The 20,000-nt window shown below is 43.8% G+C and overlaps 1 protein-coding gene across 1 annotated transcript in view; it reads right to left on the bottom strand.

Annotated features, from left to right (window-relative positions):
- LOC125027592 (fibrillin-2-like) overlaps positions 1–20,000 on the bottom strand; it is a 135,123-nt gene that overhangs the window by 93,715 nt on the left and 21,408 nt on the right. The window lies entirely within an intron of this gene.

Below are 20,000 nucleotides of genomic sequence, written 5' to 3'. Positions count from 1 at the left end.
TTTTTTCCTCCCCATGTTCTTGTTTTTTGTTTAGGTTTTTTTTTTTGTTTTGTTTTTAGTAAAGGGTAGACGTGTCAGAGCAAAGGTACTCATGGTTCGGCGGGTATCAAAACAAGCCATTCGAACACGTCAAAACAAACCGTTAACTAACTCGCTCCTAGACATTCCATTTCGTGTAGTTTTCGTTATTATGTTATCGAAACAACCTCTTTTTACATACAAATTGTGGCGACTGTTAAGTATTCGGTGGAGCAATAGTACTGTTACAAATTGATGTAAGTTCTTTGAAAAGTACTAAAGATATACAAAGTACATGCCTTTCCTTGTTCAATTCGTGAGCGTTTGTGTTTGTTCCCACGCGGGAGTGTGTGTGTGTGTTAGTGTGTACATATGTAAACATACACACATGAATATGTTGTGCATGCAAAAACAATGATAAATAGATATGTAATTAGCTCCTCCATTACGTTAAGTACTACCATGCGCAAAACAGCATTACAATTTGAAATGAAATCCTGGATAAAAAGTAATCCCACGATACCTTCAAGAGCGTCATGACGTAATCATCAACCAAGGCAACCAACGCTATCAACTCCCTCCTCGCTCCCCCCCCCTCGGCTATGACGTTGCCGCTACTCAATTTCTTTCTTGTCTCGACTCTGCTTCACTATCCTAGACTCCTCCATCCTTCCCCTGTCCGGCCTGCAATTAACTGTTACTAAGCATGCTCGCAATTATTATTTACGCTTTTGATTACTCAGTAAAAGTTTAATACTCATAGAAGTAATTCATTTACTCACATTCCTATAAAATTCGATTTGCATTTGATTCGTCATAACTTAAAAAAAAAAAAAAAATCTAATTCACTCTTGATAACTCAAAAAACACAATCATAACTGTTGTCTAATATGATGAAGAAATAATAATCGTAATTACCCCCGTAAATTGAACATAACAGTACGTTATTATTCAATTTATCATTATTATTTCATTTATTATTATTATTATTATTATTATTATTATTATTATTATTATTATTATTATTATTATTATTATTATTATTATTACTATCATTATTATTTCGCTCTTCTAACCTCCGAAACACCATTCCTCTCTCGCTATCCGGATTAATCTTCATTCCTCATCACTACAGGGTCATCGCCGGCAGGGAAATCACCATTAGTCACCACCCAAGGCCAACCCTATCACAACCAAACAAGCCCATTAGCGTCATTCATAACCAACACCACTCAACACTCAAAGCATTTTAAGTGTCATTGGGAACATCGTTCATCGAAGTCGCTCGTGTTCTTGTGTCACTATACGACAAGAAGTACGCCTAAAATCTTTACAAATACAAGAATATCGTACACAACAAATCCATTTGTATATTACTGATCAACAACAGGCACTGGTACTGATGTAATCAATAACTTGGCAGTATAATATTTGCTACTCACATAAGAAACACACACACGCACACGCACACGCACACGCACACGCACACGCACACGCACACACGCACGCACACGTACACATCCCATAATCTAAGACATCCATAAATCGAAACTTTCCGAAACTACGAGTAGAAGACCCTCGCGCGCATCCAAGTAGCCACACCGCCCACCCAGACGGCAACATCCGAAGCACGCGTTCGAGACCTGGCCGGCCCCGTTCAAGTGCTCCTCGAGCTTTCAATCACTCGCCACTCGATTACGAGATTGTCCCAGGCGTGAGAACAGCAGGGTCATTCATAGGCTGATGGATCGCGTTCGTGGCTGGCTTTAAATACGAAGCCGAAGTTGATGCCGTTTTGTTTGGGGGGAATGTCGGCCGATATTTGGTTAATGGTGCTCAAGATCTTTGTGGAAAAGATCATGATTTTTAATTTGTAATAGGAAGACTAAGATTGTGTTTGTGATCTCTTATTCAAAATAGTTATTTTTGAGTTTTGTGATTTGTAACTTTTAAAAAATCGCGCGCAAAATTTTACTTTTAATGTAAGTGCAAATACTATGAGTATGTTCATTCACTTATGTTTGTTTATCTATTTCCTTATTAAACTCTCCTGCACTAAAAAAAAAATTCTTAAGAACTTGTAAAACGAAATTAAATTGAATTAAATGAAACTCTCTCTCTCTCTCTCTCTCTCTCTCTCTCTCTCTCTCTCTCTCTCTCTCTCTCTCTCTCTCTCTCTCTCTCTCTCTCTCTCTCTCTCTCTCTCCTCTCTCCTGTGTCCCTAAATTCCGTGATACCTCTTCTATGAAACACTCCTCTTCACTTCTACAGTTCCTTGATCATCTCCCCTTCCCTTGAATACTTCGGGCCTCCCTGCTTAGTACCTCCTCCCCCTCTTCATATCCTTCATCGTTCCATCACGCGTTACGTCTTCATCTTCCATCCACGTCGCCCTGACCTCTTTATCCCCCGCGTCTCCTGTAGAATCCGGCGCGTCATCCTCCCGACGTGTGCTTCTGCGTGATATATTTGTTCTCCGCCATTTTAACCTCCAGACGCACCGTCCCGTCTGAGTCGCCGCTGTAATAACAACGCACAATGTCCTCTATTCCTTCCCTTCGCCTTACCTTCAATTACTTGCTTCTTCTTCTCTCCCTCTCTCCTTCACCCTTGCCCTTTGCTTCATGCCCCTTCCCTCTATTCTGCAGCTCTTCCGTCCCATCTCCCCTCTCGCCGCCGCTCTCTACAAACGTCTCCCCAGCTATTCCCACGCCTTTCTCTGTCTCTGACTGTCTGTCTGTTTATCTCATTTTATCTGTCATTTTCAATCTTTCTCTTCCTCATCCTCTCTTTCACTCTATCTCTCTCTCACCTTTAACCCCCCCCCCCCTCTCTCTCTCTCTCTCTCTCTCTCTCTCTCTCTCTCTCTCTCTCTCTCTCTCTCTCTCTCTCTCTCTCTCTCTCTCTCTCTCTCTCTCTCTCTCCCTCTCTCTCTCACCCTCCCTCTCTCTCTCCTCCTGGGTGAATCCTCAAGACCAAACTCCGGCTGGCAAACTCATCACCAGCTCGCATCTCTAACTGGCTTGGCTTTCCGCTCACTGGGAAACTGTCACGGCTGAGTGTTTGAGTATGTCTACAGTAAACAAACACGTCCGGATGTACTGCTAATCAAGCTCTCACTCCAGGTTCGAAGAGAAATAGAATATGTATATCTGCCGTTTTCAGTATGATATGACACGTGATTATGTGTTTCTTCTGTGTGTGTGCGATTGGACGATAATGACAAAGTCCACAGAAAAACACAGCGCTGTGGCATTAGCTTTTACTCGAGACTCATTAAATTTTATGAGGACTAATAAGCTTACATGAGGTAAGAGCAGAACATTAAGTCGAGTTAATACTTAACGACCAAGTGAGCAATCATAATCAGTGACCACCCTGTCAGGCGATAAAAAAAAAAGTTGATGTGCACTTACAGGATACACATAATTTTTTAGACATTATTTTGCCTGGCATTTTAGTTGAAGACGTTGAGCGAAAGCATTAAATGGCAACAAATTGCGTGTTGCTACTTATACTCCTCTTTGCTTCTTTGCGGGTTAAGGTTCTTGAGTTAAAATTTTTCACTAACTAAGGCTGATATTTATGATTTTTTGTCACTTTATTTTGTTTGTGTAACGGAGGTTAGTACTTGGTGTGCTAATGTAAAAAGAAAGAAATTGAGCGGAGTTACACCAAACTTAAGAACACAGGAAATTTATAGCCCATGTCTTATTTAACGTAAATCAGGGAGTTTACATTTTGCTATTATAAAATCAATTATCTCTTTTTCCAAGTTTGCAATCTAATCTACTGCTTATCTAAGATATCGGGTCTCAATTCTTTAGGCTTCAACTTACCCTGATAGCATATACAAATAAAAACTTACAAACAAATAACATCTTGAACTTACAAAAAAGAAAAGAGAACAACAGAACGAAGAAGAAAAAAAAATATATATACAAAGTCTGTCTCCCGCTAGCCACCAGGACATGGAATGGAGATACCAAAGTCAGATCAGCGAGCACAGTATCAGGCCGGGACGCAGCTGAGAATATACAAGTGTCACGTATAAGGTAAGGAACTCAATAAAAATCGGCCGACATGGAGAGGCTGGCGGCGGCCTGACCCTGTCTGGCAGGGAAGCGTTACGGGGAGGGAGGAAGCGCACACAGCTATTGGGGGGAGAGGAGGCTGTCTGCCTTGTGGTAGGGGATATGTATATGCATGTGGTATTACACACAGACACACACACACATATATATATATATATATATATATATATATATATATATATATGTATATGTGTATTTGTATATATATAATTATATGTATATGTTTAAAAATATATGTATACATATATATGTATAAATATGTAAATATATATACATATACATATGTAAACACATACATACATATACACAAACACACAAACACACACACACACACGCACACACACACATACACACACACACACACACACACACACATATATATGTATGTATATACATGTATATATAGAATGATAAATATACATGTATGTATGTGTATGTATACACATACACACACACACACACATATATGTGTATGTATGTATATATATACATACATATTTAAATATACATTTACATCTACATATATATATATATATATATATATATATATATATATATATATATATATATATTTATATATATATAAATAGACACACATACAGACACACATATACATGCATATTTATATATACACACACACACACACACATATATATATATATATATATATATATATATATATACACACATATATATGACATATATATTATACATATATTTATATCATATATATGTATATATATATATATATATATATATATATATATATATATATACACACACACACATACTCACACAAACACGTCCATATATATATATATATATATATATATATATATATATATACACACACAGACACACACACACCTATATATATATAAATATATATATATATATATGTATATATATATATATATATATATATATATATATATATCTTGCAAAGGACGATAGAATATCAGCAAAAATATGACTTCATGGCTTCACCATTCATACTATATACTCCCATCATCTAACACCATTAACTGTACCTTCTGGCAGCATCTCCAAGCAAAACCCATTCCAGCTTTAATTATCGTCACCAGTGTTAATTCGGTCGCTCTGTAATACGCATTACCGACCTCCCCACACCGCTCTTCATTCCCTTCATCGCTCTCACGCCGTCCCTTTATTAGTCACTCACCCTCCCCCCTCTTCCTCTACAGCCATAAAAGTCACAGGTCACAGCATTATCACAAGTCATAATACCACGCGTCAGAAGCCATAATGTCCGTCGTTTCAGGCCACACGCTATGAGGTCATATGCTATGCGTCGACTTTCCCCGCTTATGGATTTCCTGCCTTTCCCCTCCATTCCTTTCTTGGCAAATAAATAGAGCAGTTTCCCGGCAGAGGCGCAGCAACTGCAGGTAAGTGCGGCCCATAAAGTGTCATGTTGAACTATTGTGGTCTAGGTTAATGTGGACAAGTGGCGTGCGGACCTAGCTCATCCTGCCCACCCTGTCTTGTGGTCAGACTGCCAACCCTGCCCCCGTGGCATCCTGGCCACCCTGTCCCCGTGACAACCTGGTCACATTGCCCCCCCCTTACACCCTGGCCACCCTGCCTCTTACACCCTGGCCACCCTGCCCTCTTACACCCTCGCCGCCCTGCCACACCCGTTCCAACTCAGACACTCAGCAGTCGGTGTTACTCCGTAAATATTTTTTTGGTATCACTATCTTAATAAACTGTCGACATAATCCCATCATGAACAAAGACACGAACACAGCAAGGTGTAAAGATGTACTGAAACTGAGCACAAACAAAGGGAAGCGATAACCCGTGAATTATGTGCAGGTCCCTTTGTTGTTATGGCTATGTTTCATTCATAACTACACAAATAATTCGTTTCCTAACTAAGTTTAACATTCTTTCTTTAGTTTGATATGAACCAACTATCAATACAAATTCATTAAAAGCTATCAATAACTTTATAATTAGGACATCAATAATCTGCTCAAAATTTTAGGGACGTAACCCCCTCTCTCCCACAAAAAAAAAAGAAAACAAGAAAAACGTGTCGATGGCGTTGTTGGTATCACGGCAAGGCATTTTCTCTCTGTTTCAGATGATGATAAATAATGGCGGAGGAGGTTTTTGTGCGTTCCTGAAGTGAAGTGGAATCACCACCTGGGGGATCTTGTTGCAGAGCTGAGCCGGGGCAAAGGCTACTGCATCATCTGTTCTTTTGCTAATAACAACTGTATAAATGTTGATGTGTATCATCATTCACTGGTCAGAAAAATAAATATATACAATATAAATATATGCAAGCAATTTTTTTTTTTTTTTGTGTGTGTGTGTGTGTGTACACGTGTGTGTCCGCGTGTGTGTGCGTGTGTGTGCGTGTGTGTGCTTGCGTGTGTGTGTGTGTGTGTGTGTGTGTGTGTGTGTGTGTGTGTGTGTGTGTGTGTGTGTGTGTGTGTGTGTGTGTGTGTGTGTGTGTGTGTATCTGTGAGTGTGTGTGTGTGTGAGAAAGAGAGGAGAGGAGAGGAGTTGAAAGGAGAGGGAAGAAGAGAAGAGGAGAGAAGAGAGAGAGGAGTGAAGAGAGAGAGGGAAGAGAAGAGAAGAGAAGAAAGGATGAGAAGATAAGAGAGAGAAGAGAAGAGAGAGAAGAGAAGAGAAGAGAGAGAGAAGAGAGAGAGACGAGAAAGAGAAGAGAGAGAGAAGAGAAAGAGAAGAGAGAGAGAAGAGAAAGAGAGAGAGAGAGAGAGAGAAGAGAGAGAAGAGAGAGAAGAGAGAGAGAGAGGAGAGAGAGAAAGAGAAGACGAGGAGGGTGGAGAGAAAAGTGAGATGGTTGTTGGGGCCTCGTGATTGAGGAAGGAAAGAGAGAAAGAGTCTCAAACTTTGAGGAAGAGAGAGCAGAGAGAGAAGAGAGAGAGAGAGAAGAAGAGAAGAGAGGGGGAAAGAGAGAAAGAGCGATTTGATGAAAGAGAGATCTAGTGGAGAAAGATGAGAGAGAAGAGAGAAAAAGAGAGAGAAAGAAAGAAAGAGAGAAAGATGGTGGAGTAAGAGAGAATGGAGTGAGTGAGGATGGAAGAGAGAGAGAGAGAGAGAAGAGAGTGAGGAGAGAGAGAGAGAGTGAGAGAGAGAGAGAGAGAGAGAGGGAGTAGAGGAGTAGAGTGAGACAGGCATGAGAAGGGGGAGGAGAGAGAGGAGAGAGAGCGAGAGAGTGAGATGTGAGAGAGAGGAGAGGAGATCAGAGGAGCTTTGGGGGGGGGGGTGAAGTAGAGAGACGAGAGGAGTGTTGAGATGGGTTGGAGAGTGAGAGAGAGAGAGAGATGTGAGATGGCGTGAGCTGGAATAGGCGTCTGTGTGAATTTGATCGTATATAGGGCGTGGGATTTGTTGCTGTCGATGTGCGTGTAGGGGGGTGTCGTGGGGCGTGGCGGTGCAGGAGTGGGGCGGGAGCTAAGGCCCCTAGCCTCGCGAGCACCTCTGCCGCAGTATCATCTTACTGGCGGGCAGCGGTTCGGGTTTGTGGTCCAGGTTAGGGGATGGAGTGGGTAGGAGCGGTGTTCCTGTTGATAAGAAAGCCTCGCGGAGCCGACCGACGTTCAGGTGGGAGAATTTATTGATGTGGGAGGGGACGATAGAACGAGGGTGTTGGTGAATGAGTGTGCTAGGTGATCTGGTCCTAGAGCAGGCCAGGCGAGGAGGAATGCAGGAACGGGAGGGTCAAGCGCGGGAGAGAGGGGAGAGGGGGAGAGGGGGCGAGGGGGTGAAGGGGGGACGAGGGGGAGAGGGGGAGGAGGGGGAGATGGGGGGAGGGGGAGAGGGGGAGAGGGGGAGGGGGGCGCTGGGAGCGAGGGAGAGCGGGAGAGGAGCGAGAGAGAGAGCAGAGAGAGAGAGCGAGAGAGAGAGAGGGGGAGAGAGAGAGCGGAGAGCGAGAGAGGAGAGAGGAAGGAGAGAGAGAGAGCGAGAGAGAGAAAGAGCGAGAGCAGAGAGAGGAGAGAGAGAGAGAGAGAGAGAGAGAGAGCAGAGGAGAGAGGCGCGAGAGCGAGAAAGAAAGCGAGAGAGAGAGAGAGCAGACGAGAGAGAGAGAGAGAGAGAGAGGAGAAAGAGCAGCGAGCGAGAGAGAGAGAAGCGTGAGAGAGAGCGAGAGAAAGGAGCGAGAGAGCGCTCGAGAAACAGGAGAGGAGAGAAGAGAGAGAGCGAGAGAGAGAGAGCGGCGACGAGTAGAGCGAGAGATGTGAGGCGAGAAAGCTAGAAAGAGGGAGCGCGTCGAGAAGAGAGAGCGAGCGAAGAGCGAGAGAGAGAAGCGAGCCGCGAGAGAGAGAGCGAGAGAAACGAAAGATGCGACAGAGCGAGAGAGAGAGCGAGCGACGAGAGCGCGCAGAGAGGAGAGAGAGCGAAGCGAGCGGGAGACGATGAGCGCGAGGCGCGGGCGAGAGCGAAGGAGAGGGAGATTGGACAGCCTTTAGAAGACAGCAAGGAAACAGGGAGGGGAGTAAGAAAGATGGGAGTAGAAGGACAAGGGATGCAGGTGAGGCGCCAGACGAGGAAGACAGCACTCGGACAAGGGGCCGCCGAGAACAGAAGAAGAGGGGCGGAGGGTCAGAAGTGGAGGCGACAAAGAGCTGGAAGACGCGGCGGGAACGACGGGAAGGAGTCGACGACCGGAAGGCACGGTCAGTCCGCGGCGGCGGGAGAGCGGAGGCGGCGGGGGGAGGAGGGAGACAGGAGGCGGGGAGGAGGAGGAGGGGGGAGGAGGCGACGGAGGGCGGAGGAGGGGCGCCGCACGAATAAGAAGAAGACGCTCGACTGAATCAGATAAGTCAAGACGAAGCCGACGACACGCCGCCGACGACGCCGACAAGAAACCTTTTCCCCCCTTTCCTTTTTCCCCTTTCCCTTTCCCTTTTCCCTTCCCCCTTTTTCCTTTTCCTTTTCTTTTTTTCCCTTTTCCTTTTTCCTTTTCCTTTTTCCTTTTTTTCCTTTTTCCCCCCTCCTTTTTCCTTCCCTCCTCCCCCCCTCCTCCCCTCCCTCCTCCTCCTCCTCCTCCTTTCCCCCCCTCCTCCTCCCCCCCTCCTCCTCCTTCCCCCCTTCCCTTCCTTCCCCTTTTCCCTCCTCCTCCCCTTTCCTTTTCCCGCCCCCCCACCCCCCCCCCCCCCCCCTCCTCCCCCCTTTTCCCCCTTTCCCCCCCTCCCTCCCTTTTTCCTTTCCTTTTTCCCCCCCCTCCTCCTCCTCCTCCTCCCCCTTTCCCCCTTCCCCCTTCCCCCTTCCCCCTTCCCCCCCTTTTTCCCCTCCCTTTTCCCCGCCCCCCCTCCCCTTTGTCTCTCTCTCCACATCACACACCCTTCCTCTTCGCCTTGAACGTCTCTCATCATCTCTCCATCTTTTTTATGTCGCATCTTCCTTTCTTTCGCGGCCCATTCCTTCTCCAGCTTGGTGCTGGGATAATATCATCCTTTTCAAAAAAAGAGCGTTTTAGAGTGTTCAATTACAAACACACACACACCTTACATAATATAATGTATATATGCATTATATTATATATATTATATATATTTTTATTATATATACTATATATTGATATGACACACATACACACACACACACACACACAAACACACACCACACAGCACACACACAACACATACACACACACACGCAAAATACACACACGCACACACACACACACGACACACACACACACACACACACACACATTCTACACACACACTTTATTTTCATATTATATATATATATATATATATATATATATATATATATATACACACATCGCACATATGGACACACTCATAGCTATATATAAGTATATAGCTATAACTATAACTATACATACATACATACATACATACATACATACATACATACATACATACATACATACATACATACGTATGTACGTACGTACGTACGTACATACATACATACATACACACATACATACATACATACATACGTACATACGTACATAACACACACACACACACACACACACACACACACACACACACACACACATACACACACACACACACACACACATATACACATGCATATACATACATACACACCTCCGCCTTTCAAGTAAAATAAGCGAGATAAAATAACAACCGCAAAAACAAAAAATCTAAGACGACAAGAGAAAGAAAACGAAGCAAAAATCTTTTGTTTCGCCTCGGAGAAGAAAAGTCTGGGTGACGCAGGAATGCCTCGGACTCTTGTTTCCCACATGTCATTTCAGAATACATAACTGTCCTGAAACTCGAGGCAACGGCTGATATGTTACTGCAGCTCTTCCATCTCGGGATTCCTTTGTTTATTGTTTATCCTCGTCTAGACAACTGGTAAATGCTATACCAATTTATTTCTTGACAGCTAATTTAGCAACAGCATCCATCACACCCAAATTATTACTATTATTAGATTTCATTGTGGCCTTGCTGTGTTTTCAAAAGCTGAAATAATTAATCCTCATAATTGTTATCTATATTTTTATCTTCCTCCCCGTCTAATAAAAACAAAAACAAAAAACAAAAAGCGATCGCAACCAGAGAACTAATGGTATCGCGAGAGGATGCATTAAATCATAATGATATGACCTGTCTGCAGCGCCCACTCCAGCCTCGCCGACCGATTTTGACGTTGAATACAGACAACTTATTTTAGCTGCAGTCGAGAGGCCTTGGCTCAAAACAATATGTGATTTTGGTGGAATAAAACTTACATCTTATATTTTCTTGCAAAGAAAATTTAAAAAAGGTATGGAAGTTTTCCTATTTGCAATGCGTTGTATTTCGCTTTGCAAACAGAAACGCATGACAACAACCAAGCATTGAAGTATTTCCTATACGTATATGCCCAACATATAAATTTCAGAAGAATGATAAGGTAGTAGAAATAAGCAGGCGAGCCAACATGAAGGCGTGACCTCATAAATCCATCGGTATGTGGCGGGGAAGGACGAGGGTGCGTCCCTCCGCGCTCACAGGCTTCCTTCGTCAGCTTTCCCGGGGTACAGAAAGAGCCAAAAGGCCTCTTGCAAATGCACTAACAACCTTTGTCCTTTTTTTCCTTTCTCTCCACAAAAATAAATTAAAGTAACTCATCTGTTGCAGAAAAAGGGCAGCGCCAAATTGCCTATTCATACTCCCTGAGACCCAAGCGAGTGTCCACGTGTGACTATCATTACCCACAGTGCAGGGAGCGCCCACGTTATACTATAAAGCTTAGCTCAAAGGCTCGCTCGTGTCCCGCCTCACAGTCATTTTATTTTTATTTATTCTCTTTTCTCTGTCTGTCTGACCCCCCCCCCCACCCCTCCCCCCTCTCTCTCTCTCTCTCTCTCTCTCTCTCTCTCTCTCTCTCTCTCTCTCTCTCTCTCTCTCTCTCTCTCTCTCTCTCTCTCTCTCTCACTCTCTCTCTCTCTCTCACTCTCTCTCTCTCTCTCTCTCCTTTTTTTTCTGACACGCGGGCCACACTCGAGAGGATCACGGTAGGCATGTATGGTTTAGTGTGGCCTTCGTCCAACACCCGTTTCGGATCTCGCTTTAATCCCGAAACTCAACGCGGTCGTCTTCAAAAGGTCTCGTGCCCCGCCGCCTCAAGGCCCGACAGCAACAGCAGTAGGTCCTAATCGCCCCCGTCCTTTTGCAACCCCCCGTCTGAACCTTCTTCCTCCTCCTCCTGCTCTCCTCTTACTATTCCCCCCCGTATCTGCTTGCTCTTTCTCTATCATTCCGCTTCCCTCACCTTTTCATTCTCGTGTCACTCTCCCCTCCACATTCTTCTTTCCATTTTCTCCTTTCTCCTTTTCTTTCCTTCTATCATTACCTGCCTCTCTTCGTTTAATTCTCTCTTTATCGTTATCGTTTTCCGTCCTTACTCCATCCTTTTATTTTGAACTCTTATTTCCTTTCCTGTGTCTCCCTATACTGATTGGTAATCTTTTTCTGACGCACCCTACTTCTAACTACAAGTATACAATAAGTTTCATGATATCCATGCTATTTAAAACCAGCAATCAGCATTAACCTTGCGCTGTGATAAAGTTGCTGTGACATAGTGAATTCAAGATATAAAAACAAATAAGTAGCTAAATAAAACAAGGAAAAAAAAAAAAAAAAGAATTCCGACACTCTATCCATTCAAATTTGACAATACCAATATCGCATTAAAACTTTACAGATGAAGCAACAAAAGTATTCACAAATGCTTGCAAGAAAACAAAAACACAAGCTCATCTACGTGTTTATATCCGTTTACCTCAAACATTCAGCTGGTTATCAGATACTCTTGATCATCTTCGTACTGTAGAATAGCATTACGCAGTGACCACAAAACCGACAAAACTTATAGCAGTAATGTATCTGATATTAGATAGAAAAAAATGTAATATCGCTGGGTTTAATGGGCATCATATGAATGAAGCATGTGTGTGCGTGCGCGCGTGCGTTCGTGTGCGTCTATATGTACGCATACGTGCGCGCGTACGCGTGTGCATGTTCGTGTGCATGTTCTGCGCGTGTGTATATAATATAATAAGAGTAATAAAACAATGAACATAGGTGCTTAGTTTGATAAACTTTTATCTTTTTAAACTAAAGAATTATATATCCTGCATCAGTGATCTAAAAAAGGGAGAAAAAACAACATGGATATCTTAGTCGAAGCTGGCGACGAAGTCCATTTAAGAGAAGGCGAGAGCAAGCACTGACCAACGCCTTTGTCAGAGAGACAGCAAACACGCAAGCTAACGAAGGAACGGCAGAGGAAGAGCAAGTGAGACCACAGCCATCGACGGGGTGCCAGAGGGACACCAAGCACGGCGCCGCCTTCGACAAAGCGAAAGAGACAGAGAACGCCGCCATGAAGGGAGCATCGTCCAATAGCGGGCGTAACCTCCGACATCAGGCAGAAGCACCGTTAACAAAGGAGCAAGCAGGGCACTGCCACCGACGGCGAGATTTTCCCGACGTCCGCCTGCGGGCTGCCCCTCGCCTGGCGGAGGTGGTGACTCAGACCCGACCTTCTCCCGAGATCACGAACACACACATACACGCCAGACCCGCCCGCGTGCCTCCCTGCCGCTGCCTCTCCGTCGCATAACTTTTCTTGCTTCATACTCCGACTTGCGGTCATGTGGGAGATGTGATCTCCAGTCGTCGGATGTCCCTGCGTACCCATTGTTTCCCTCGCTATCAGACACTCAATGTCCCCATTCGGGCTGGCTAAACGCTGTCCGAATAACAATCGTTTCTGCACTTCTTCGGACCATCCACGTAAACTTCTACAAAGCAAGTATATTCACCGGTAAATAACAACCCGTCCCCACGCCTGACCCACGAGTATACGACTAAACAGCTAAAACCGCCCTTCCCGTCTCCAGCAATTTCTGGACTGGCAATCTCACGTTCTAGCATTACAGCCTCCACCTGGCCCTGGTGTGTCTCTGCACGAGCTTGCCCTAAACCCTCACTGATCTCCTTGGGGCATGACCTGAAAGACAGCTTCCCTGTTAGCCTACGGGAGGCAGCTGCGAGATGGGTCAGATGGAGGACTATTAGGGGTGACGTCCCGGCTGACATCTCGTGGCCTCTTGAGTACCCGGCTGTCTTGGGCACAAGCTGCCACGCCAACTGCTTTCGTCCTCTGCTACAAGGCGTGAGAGAATGACTCGTTCTGTCTGCCTTCATATTTGGGGTAATGGAAGGAGTTCTGCTGTGTCATTTTATCGCCTGCTCTTCCCCTCTGCTTCTTGGTCTTCCATCTTCCCTTTCCTCAACCTACTTCCAATTAGGCTCCTCCTCCCTTCTCCTCATCCACCTCCGGTCGTATTTTCTTTCTCTTGAATTTTTCATTTGTTTGTTTGTTTGCTTTACTGTTATACCGATGAGGTTCAAGGACTTTTCAGGACCATGCCTTACTCCTATCAATTCGGTTTATTTATTTTACATCTCCTTCTCCCCTCTATTTTTCTTCACTCTCGCCCTCTCTATCTCTGTCCCCCTCGTTCCCCCTTCCTCACAATCTTCATCTCTCAACTCCCCTCACTTCCCTCTATTCCAATCCTTACTTCCCCTGTATCCCCCTCCCAAACCTCATTTCCCCTCATCCCCCCCCTCCCCAGTCCTCCTTCCGTCGGGCCCTTGCGTGGGGTGAAGGTGTCGTGTGTACCCCCTCGCCGGAGCTGTCAGCGTCGGCGGAGGCCCAAGCTTGAGATAACAAACTCCCGGGGGTCGCGCGAGAGGACGGCGGAGGACCCAGCCTTCACCAAACCATAAATCACTCGGCACCACGACTTACCTAAGTCAAAAAGCCGTTTTTTTTTTTTTTTTTTACTCCTTCCTTAAAAGTTCCTTTATTTCTTATTTTGAGGAAGAAGAGTTAGTATGAGGGAAAGAGGGAGGAAACGAATGTAAAAAGGAAGAGAAAAGAGTAGAGGGAGAGGGAGAGGGAGATAAAGAGAGGGAGAGAAAGAGATGGGGAAAAAGAGAGAAATAAAGAAAGAGAAAGAGAGAGAGAGAGAGAGAGAGAGAGAGAGAGAGAGAGAGAGAGAGATAGAGAGAGAGAGAGAGAGAGAGAGAGAGAGAGAGAGAGAGAGAGAGAGAGAGAGAGAGAGAGAGAGAGAGAGAGAGAGAGAGAGAGAGAGAATAAATAAACAAATACGCAAGGATATTTTATCTATTCATCAATTTTACTTTTTTGTTTTCCCTAAGATTATCTTAGAAGAAAATGACTGCTCTTAAGTGGGTGGTAGAGGGCGCGCGTGTGTGTAGGGAGGTCAAATCTAGGATGTGAAATGGAAGCGTTGAAATGAATATGATGTTTGTATACACAGACATTCATATACACGTCATTATTTTCGATTATGAATTCTTTAAATAAACAAGATCTGTTGGTGTTTCGTGGGCAGGTCTGTTGTTTGTATGATTTGATGTATGGTTGTGTGTGTGTGTGTGTGTGTGTGTGTGTGTGTGTGTGTGTGTGTGTGTGTGTGTGTGTGTGTGTGTGTGTGTGTTTGTGTGTGTGTGTGCGTGTGTGTGTGTGTGTGTGTGTGTGTGTGTGTGTGTGTGTGTGTGTGTGTGTGTGTGTGTGTGTGTGTGTGTGTGTGTGTGTGTGTGTGTGTGAATATTTTATACACATATACATCAGGATATTCACACACTCACACTCACACATGAAAGTATACACCACAACAGCCCATCCCAAAACCAACAACACATACACAGGATACATGCTGTAATCACGCATGCACCCTTGTAATAATTCGTACTTTCACTTTGAGCAGAGGCGCCTTTGTTGAAACTAAATTCAACGGTTGCCGCCATCAAGAAGATTGCCATCACAGCAACAAAAATAATGCATCTCTCTTACAAACTACACATACAAAAAATGCGTGTGTTTGTGCGCATGCGTATTTATACACGTCATCCCCATCTCTCTCTCCCATTGGTCTGCCTCAAACCCGGGGTATTTGCATAAATCACACAATATCGTTTCCATGGCTTTACTCTAGCGAGCGCCGGGACTCCACGTGGTGCTGGTGGCAAAGGTGATTCTCTGGGGACACATTAGGTCATGTCTGCTCTGTGTCTGCCGCCGGAATGACGTCATCGCTCTGCCTGATACGTCTTTATATGCGCAACTTCCTAACTAGTGCACATCCCTGGCGCTCATGCAACAGATGCCGTGGGATGTCGCTGGTGAAAGTAAGATCTACCCGGAGATAAAACGTCAAGTAACTGCTTCCTTTCTTCGTCTATTTGATTTTTTTTTTCGAAGGAGGGAGGGATAATAAGAGACCGAAAAAATAAAACACTTTTTTATATTACAATGAAAGCCAAGATGATTCCTACCTACTTGTACCACATATACTTTTAGAGATGTCCATAAGGTTCATTCCAAGGAACAAAACAATGTCCTAAGCTTCTTTAGTGCCCCTCTCCCGTTCTCTAAGAATGACCTCTCTCCTCCTCCTCTCTCCTGCTCCACAATTACGACCATAAACGCATGTCAGCTCTTATGCACACAAACTCTTGAACTAAATGCGAGTGGAGAATTCCCTTCATAAGAGCATCTTCTAAAATTCTGAACGACTGAGAAGATGCCAAGTAATCATAATAGTAATGTTCACAGACGACTAATGACTGGCCTAATAATAAAAAGAAAACTTCTTTAGTAAAAGCCCTAACAAATCCTTAACCGATCATGTGTGTGTGTGTGTGCGTGTGTATGTGTGTGTGTGTGTGTGTGTGTGTGTGTGTGTGTGTGTGTGTGTGTGTGTGTGTGTGTGTGTGTGTGTGTGTGTGTGCGTGAGTATACATATGTATATGTATACATATACATATATATATATACATACATGAGTATGTATATATATACATGCACATAAACATACATATATATGTATGTATGTATGTATGTATGTATGTATGTATGTATGTATGTATGTATGTATGTATGTATGTATGTATGTATGTATGTATGTATGTATGCGGACGCATGTGCATGTACACGTACATGTATATGTATATGTATATGTATATATGTATGCATATATGTACATATATATGTGTGTGTGTGCATATATATACATACATACATATATATATATATATATATATATATGTGTGTGTGTGTGTGTGTGTGTGTGTGTGTGTGTGTGTGTGTGTGTGTGCATGTGTGTGTGTGTGTGTGTGTGTGTGTGTGTGTGTGCTGTGTGTGTGTGTGTGTGTGTGTGCATGTGTGTGTGTGTGTGTGTGTGTGTGTGTGTGTGTGTGTGTGTGTGTGTGTGTGTGTGTGTGTGTGTGTGTGTGTGTGTGTGTGTGTGTGTGTGTGTGTGTGTGTGTGTGTGTGTGTGTGTGTGTGTGTGTGTGTGTGTATGTGTGTGTGTATGTGTGTGTGTGTGTGTGTGTGTGTGTGTGTGTGTGTGTGTGTGTGTGTGTGTGTGTGTGTGTGTGTGTGTGTGTGTGTATGTATGTATGTGTATACAAAAACCTAAATCCACTTCCTTCTTCTCCTTCCCCATGCCAGAAGCGCCACTCCTCCCCCACTACAAGAATGATAATGATTGATCTTTGTTGACAAAGACTCTCGTCCGTCGCCGCCCTCGTCTTCTTGCGGGCCTCGTGTGAGCCCGAGGGAGGCGGCGCCGCCAGCTCACTGCTCCCCTCTTCCTTACGCATAATTTGTCACGACGCGACGTTCGTTCCCCTCACCCCCTCCACTCCTGCTCCACACACAAACACACACGCAAATGTATACTTTATTGCACTGTCTAGCCACAGAGCGCACCACAATCTTCAAATCTTCCCACCACAATCCTAATACTAATCCCTGCTTAATTAGCAAACAATAATATCTTACAATTACACACGGAATACAATGTCGGCCTTGTGGTATTTTCGAAATACGACCTCTTCCCTCCCCTCCCCCATGCCCTCCTCGCCACCACTCGCCTGATGTGACCTGGCCGGGAAAAGGGGTAAACACGAAGTAAACACAAAGGAACAGTTTAATTTTGGAATACATTATGTATGCGGAGGCTAGGCGTACGTGACGCATTCTCCACGGCCGACGCTCGCATTTTGGGGACATCAAATGGGCACCGTGAACGTGTTTATGGTTAGTGCACTTAAATCACTTTGCGAGGTGAATAACCCCATTTTTCACCGAGTTAATTATACATGTGAAATACTATACACCTCCTCCCCCCTTCTCTCTCCCTCCTCCTTCTTTCGGCTGAGGGTGAGGGTGAAGATAATGTCGAAATACACAAAGAAATGTAGAAAGAAGAGAGAAGAGAGAGAGTGATAGAGATAGAGAGAACAAGAAAGAGAGACAAAGACAGAAAAAATGAACAGGAAAGACGTCGTCGCCTCCAGTCATAATGTCTGATTTACGGCGAGAGAAATCTGCATAATACTTTTACGACCAACCATGTAATCAAATGTATGGTCTATGCTTTCCTTAAACGAGAATTCAAAACAGGCAAGACATGGTGTACTATGTAATGTTTGCTGAACACCTACCAATTCGACTTTAACAAAACATGAATAATGGATGGTTCAATAGACCTGCAAACTTAAAACTGAAAATAGATATCGAACATCTGACCCTACATATATAAGGGCAACATATAGAATATATAATCATATAATTAAAAAGGAAACAGAATAAAAGAAAACAATAGGAGACCGTGAACGAAAATCGACACAATAACAAAACACTGAAAAATATGCCATACCTTTTCAATATATTTTAACCATGTATTGAACAAAATAAATGGATTATAACCACCATCCGCGATCCTTGCATATCTCTCCCTCTCTTTCTCTCTCTCTCTCTCTCTCTCTCTCTCTCTCTCTCTCTCTCTCTCTCTCTCTCTCTCTCTCTCTCTCTCTCTCTCTCTCTGTCTGTTCCTTTCTCCTGAACTCTCCCTTCCTTTGGCCTAATTTCTTCTCCACCCTAGTCCCAATCCTAATTTCTTAATTTATCTTTCTTTATTCCCATCTCTCTGTCTCTGATTCTCTGTCTCTTTGACTGACTGACTGACTGTATCTGTCTGTCTGTCTGTCTTTCTGTCTGTCTGTCTGTCTGTCTGTCTGTCTGTCTGTCTGTCTGTCTGTCTGTCTGTCTGTATGTCTGTCTGTCTGTCTGTCTCTCCCTTCCACCAAGTTTCAGGTTACTCTAGTAAATAAGAATTGGTAACGTTCACCTTTGTCCTTTGTTTCCGGTGATTGTACACTGAACGTTCAAGCAGAGTAACTCTCCCAGATTATATACAGGAACAATAGTAATAATATTATACTTACCTAAATACAATGTCTATCATTGTTGTTGTTATCTTTATGATTTCTTGTTTCCTTCTTCACTACACTTTAACTCATTATATCTGCGAGTTTAAAATATAATCACAGAAACTGTGAAGTGATGTTTGATCAATATTATCTTAATACTGAGTAGTTACATCCCAAGATTTTAAATATTATTTAGCAAAATATATAAACACTCCAAAAACCATAACAACAAACACACAAAGAGACGATTCCCCAAATAAATAATAATAATAAAGGGCACAAACAAAAACCATACATATGGACTCAGTGTTCCCCTCTCCCAAAGGCGCGGCTGGCTTCGTACCCGCACCGAAGCCTCTCCCACGAAGCGATCGCGGAAAGAGGTCAGCGCAAGGGTCGAAACGAGGAGAGAAAAGAGAGAGAAAGAGAGAAAGAAAGAGGAGGTTGGAGGAAGGGGTGGGCGTTGGATTAAAGATGACCCTGAGTAAGACAGACACGGGGATGGATGAGGGAGGGATGGCGGCGGCGAAGGAGGGGAAGAGGAAGGAACACAGGGCGAGGGGAGAGCGAGGGGGTAACACGAGCTGATGGCCGCTCAGCCGCGCACATCACAGAATGACGTCACGGGCGGTGGTAAGACGTCGCCCTTAGATATGTACACCGCCAACCATCCCTCATATCATAAAACTATATCCTTTACTTATATGATAGCATAAATAACACGTAAAGACTGTTTTATTGATTATTTTACGACTGAATGACCCGTAAAGTCATCTTCGGTGCCTGAGTAAAGGATTAGAGAGATTTACTGTCTGCTGGGTCTCAAGGGAAAAAATCTGACTGTAAACACCGACCGAATTTTCGCTTAAAAATATCGAAGTATCGATTAAAATCAGCATATACAATTATGCAGTTAAACCCATTCAATCACTTCAGCGGAAGCTCCTCCCAGGCCATCTATCCATAGATCAGTTCTCTAGAGTATGGCCCCTACCAACACTGGTCTTTAAATATCTAAACGCACTTTTTCAATTATCCCACATCAACCTCGGGACATTATGAACGTTTTTTTTTT

Source organism: Penaeus chinensis, chromosome 7, assembly GCF_019202785.1.
Source record: "Penaeus chinensis breed Huanghai No. 1 chromosome 7, ASM1920278v2, whole genome shotgun sequence".
Taxonomy (NCBI): Eukaryota; Metazoa; Arthropoda; class Malacostraca; order Decapoda; family Penaeidae; genus Penaeus; species Penaeus chinensis.
The sequence above is the reverse complement of the archived record's forward strand: the minus strand, read 5'-3'. Positions and strand labels throughout refer to the sequence as shown.